Genomic DNA, 5,078 nt, shown 5'->3' with positions numbered 1-5,078 from the left:
AGTTAAAAAATAAAATCAAAAAACATTTAAGAAAAAAAACAATAACAACAACAACAACAACAATATATTTTGATTAAGAAAAAAAAAACATTTCAAATTTTGTATTAAAAAATTTAAAATTTGGATTTAAAAAAAAAAAAAAAATTAAAAAAAAGCTAAATATATTTTTGATATTTTCTAAAATAACATTTAAAATATATATATTTTACAAATATATATATATATATATATATATAAACAATAAATATATTTAACAATTTTTTTTTATTTGAAAAAAATCAATTTTATCGGCCACCGCCCCCAGGAGCGGTTGGGCGGCAGCTATTTGATTCCGAGAATCGAATAGCCACTTCCCGGCCACCCCCACGGGCGGTTGGGCGATGGCTATCCGATTCTCGGAATCGGATAGCCACCACTCAGCTGCCTTTGGGGGTGGCTGGGTGGTGGTTATCTGATTCTCATAATCAGATAGCCACCCTTCGGCCGCATGGGCGGCCGAGCGGTGGCTATCTGATTCTGAGAATCAGATAACCACCACCCGGCCACCCCCACAGGCAGTTGAGTGGTGGCTATCCGATTCCGAGAATCGGATAGCCACCGCCCAACCGCCCGTGGGGGTGGCCGGGAAGTGGCTATTTGATTCTCGGAATCAAATAGCCGCCACCCGGCCACTCATGGGGGAGGTGGCTGATAAAATTGTTTTTCTTAAATAAAAAATAAATTTTGTTTCTTTTAAATACAATAAACATATTTAACAAAATTTATTTTTTATTGAAAAAAAAAAATTATTGGCCACTGCCCCCAGGAGCGGCCGGGTGGTGGCTATTTGATTCTGAGAATCGAATAGCCACTTCCCAAACACCCCTACGGGCGGTGGCTATCTGATTCTTGGAATCAGATAACCACCATTCAGCCACCCGTGGGGGTGGCCGGGAAGTGGCTATTCGATTCTCGGAATCAAATAGCCACCACCTGGTCGCTCCTGGGGGCGGTGACCAATAAAATTGTTTTTTAAAATAAAAAATAATTTATTTTTTTTTAAATACAACAAACATATTTAACAAAAATTATTTTTTATTTAAAAGAAACAATTTTATCGGCCACCGCCCCCACGAGCGAACGGGCAGTGGCTATTTGATTCTGAGAATCGAATATCCACTTCCCAGCCACCCCCACGGGCAGTTGGGTGGTGGCTATCTAATTCTCAGAATCAGATAGCCACCACTCAACCACCTATGGAGGTGGTCGGGCGATGGTTATCTGATTCTCAGAATCGGATAGCCACCGCTCGACTGCTTGGGGGTGGCCAAGCGGTGGCTGTCCGATTCTGAGAATCAGATAACCACCGCCCAACCACCCCCACAGGCAGCTGAGTGGTGGCTATCCGATTCCGTGAATCAAATAGCCACTGCCCAATTGCCCATGGGGGTTGCTGGTAAGTGGCTATTCGATTCTTAGAATCAAATAGCTACTGCCCAGCTGCTCATGGGGGCGGTGGCCGATAAAATTATTTTTTTTAAATAAAAAATAAATTTTGTTTTTTTAAATAAAATAAACATATTTAACAAAATTTATTTTTTATTTAAAAGAAACAAATGAACCACACTGGTTGGTTCGAAACGCGTCGACAAAAGATTGGTTATGTGATTTTGCCGAAGACTATCTTAACAATGTTATGGATCACAGAAGTCTAAATTCCTTAGAAACAATTTTATCGGCCACCGCCCCCACGAGGTTATCTGATTCTCGGAATCAAATAGTCATCGTCCAACCACCCATGGGGGTGGCTATCTGATTCTCGGAATCGAATAGCCATCGCCCAGATGCCCATGGGGGTGGCTATCCAATTCTTGGAATCGAACAACCATCGCCAGGTTACCCATGGGGTTGGCTATCCGATTCTCGGAATCAGATAGCCACCTCCCAGCCACCCGTGGGGATGACTGGGCGGTGGCTATCTGATTCTTAGAATCAGATGGCCACTGCTTGGCCACCCGTGGGTGTGGTTGGGCAGTGGCTATCTGATTCTAAGAATCGGAGAGCCACCCCCATGGGCAGTCAGGCAGTGGTTATCCGATTTCGTGAATCGGATAACCACCGCTTGACCGCCGATGGGGGTGGCTATCCAATTTTTGGAATCAGATAGCCACCGCCCGGCCGCCAGTGGGGCCGTGGCCCTGTGTCACGCCCCCAGGCCAGTGGTAGTCTTTCAACCACGCTTGGCAAGGTGCGGCACCACCGAACACTTTCTTTTCACCAATACTTATGTCCGTGGACTACGCCTAACCACTTATCCTACATAGTTTTTGTTTCGCAACCAAGTACTATTAATGTTTCTTTTATACCAATGAACACCCATACACATTCATTATCAATAGCATTTATAAACGAAGAACACAATTGCATAGTATAAAGTGAGGGGCAACTCCCTAAACAATGAGTCTGCCCGAAATATATATTATACAACTTTACAAGTTTTCAAAGCTTTACAAGTATACTTGGAAACTATAAGTCGCATACTTAGCGAAATTTACAACCTTGTCACACCATCATCTGAGAACCAAGATTTCCTTTCCCAAGGCAGGCGGGCGCGCCCTCACACGAGCTGCCTTCTGCACTTCACAACCGAACCTTGTCTTCGTGCACGACGGGTGGGCGACTACACCAAGTCACCAAGACACCCCCTTCGCACAACTGGCTTCACTAACGTTTCACTGTTCTCCAACTTCGCACTGGCGGGCGACTCACCAAGTCTCCACCGTTTACCCTTGCATTAAGGGCAGGCGCTCACTCGAGCTATCCGAGACACCCGTGTCAAGTCTCACCCAAAACCGAGATGTGTGCTACCTCCGTCTGGCCTTGCCCAAGAGCGGGCACATCCCCAAAATCTACGCCTTTTCTTCTTGTTGTGTCCACACTTGATCCACTTACTTCTCTACATGTGTTGAGAGAAGTTGTTGTCCAAATGAGCCTCCACGCTTGCTAACTTATACTGTGCGTTGGGCGAGGTCTTTGGCTACCCAGCCGACCTACCCATGCTCTCATACTCCATCGCAAATACATGTTGGCCTTTGTTCAAACGATCATAAGCATAGGTCGGCCTTGCCCAAGTCGTAGGTCAGCCATGGGCAATCCTACCATGCTCCCACACGTATATAAACATGTCGCTCTCCTTCTTGTGCTCACATTTTTACATGACTCCTTCTCACATTAGTCTGAGCTCGTTCTTCGCAAGGTCCCTAACCGTTCGTCCATCGTTGAACGCGGTCGCACTTCGTGTGGAACCGCAGGTCCTTACACCCTAGGTGGTGGAGCTGCGTGCAAATATATTTTTTAAAGTTTTAATCATAAATATATGTTTCTTAAAGTTTTAAATGTTTTTTATTTTTTAAAAATTGAAAATATATGTTTTTTTTTTTAATTTTAAATGGTTTTTTTTTTAAATATATATATATATATATATATATATATATATATTAAATTTAAAATGTTTTTAGTTTCTTTTTTTAATATATATATATATATATATATATATATATATATATATATATATATATAGATATATATATATATATATATATATATATATATATTAAATTTTAATTGTTTTTTGGATTTTTTTTCTAATGTTTTTAATCTTGATTTTAATAGTTTTTTAGATTTTTCTATTTTTAGTTACTTAATTTTATAGTTTTTTTTAATTTTTTTTTTTTTTTTTGCCAACTTTTTTTATGGTTTACACACACACACACACACACACACACACACACACACACACACACACACATATATATATATATATATTATGTTTTTTTTTGTTCTTTTTTTTTATATATTTTCATATTTGTTTGTTTGTTTGTTTATTTGTTTTTGTTTTTTTGGTTTTTTTTAATAAAAAAATTGACATAAAAAATTTAAAGTGTCAAAATTTGTTAAATTTAGAAAATAATTATTTACATTTCATACATTAGAAAATTTAAAGTCAAAAAATAGGTCTTTTAAAAAAAGGGCCTGATGTAGAATCACCACTTTTTTAAATCAGCATGCATATTACTAACATTCTAAAATGTAATGTACATAAAAAAATTTAAAGTGCCAAAGACTATGCTATAAAAAAAATATGTGTGTTTTGCGTCCCCCCTTTTCAAAATCGGGTCACTCTTTTGTTATCTCTACGAAATGGGTAATAGTATCAGTTCCCGTTTCAAAGTTTACATTGTTATTTCCTTTATTTCTCTTCTCCACAGGCTAAGACCCCTGTCCTCTCTTAGCTGCATTGAACTTCTTATGAGGTTCCACATTTTCCTTCTCACCTGCATCCTAAGACCTTACTCTCTTCTCGATGCCTTTTCCTTTAGTCTTCCTATTACCCTTTTGGTCAAACTTGAACTTAGGATTTTTCTTTGACCATTCATAAGAATGCTCCAACCTCCCGATGGCTTCGTCCAAAGACTGAAGCTCATCAAACTCAATCCGATCTTTGAATTATAATTACAATCTACTAATGAACCTTTGGATCTTGAAAAAATCTCAACAACTATAGAAATATGGTTGTATACTCTTCATCTATCATGGAACCCATGCTAAGCTCATATAAATCCTTTGCCTTTCAATTATAATATCTCTCAAAAAGGTACTTCCTAGAGAGTCTTTCAAAATATTCCTAAATAAACACCTCTTCTATGATGCCTCTAAGATTCTCAACATATTCCCACCAAATATCTGCTTTTCCCTTGAGACTGAAGGTAGCTATCTTTGATTTTATATTCTCATATAAATCATGAAGTCTAAGGAATTTATTCGACCAAAGAAACCATGCTTCTACATCTTCTGACTTTGTCAGCTCACCATCAAAAGTAGGAGGCTTCGATTTCTTGAACTCTTTTGGAATGTACCCCTCTCACTCCTCCTATAAGGATGTTGGCGATGATGGAAATGTTGTCTCTCAGAACCGAAGTTAGATTCAAGTCCATGAGTACTAGACCACCTCTGAAGTGCATCTAAGGATCTTCCGCCCTTTATTGTATCATATTTGTCCATCATGTACTCTTTCATAGACTTGCTTCCATCTACACCAT

This window comes from Pinus tabuliformis, chromosome 4_2 (genome assembly GCF_031772625.1).
Source record: "Pinus tabuliformis cultivar Carrire ecotype Pingquan chromosome 4_2, CPIR1, whole genome shotgun sequence".
NCBI lineage: Eukaryota > Viridiplantae > Streptophyta > Pinopsida > Pinales > Pinaceae > Pinus > Pinus tabuliformis.
Note: the sequence above shows the minus strand (reverse complement) of the source record.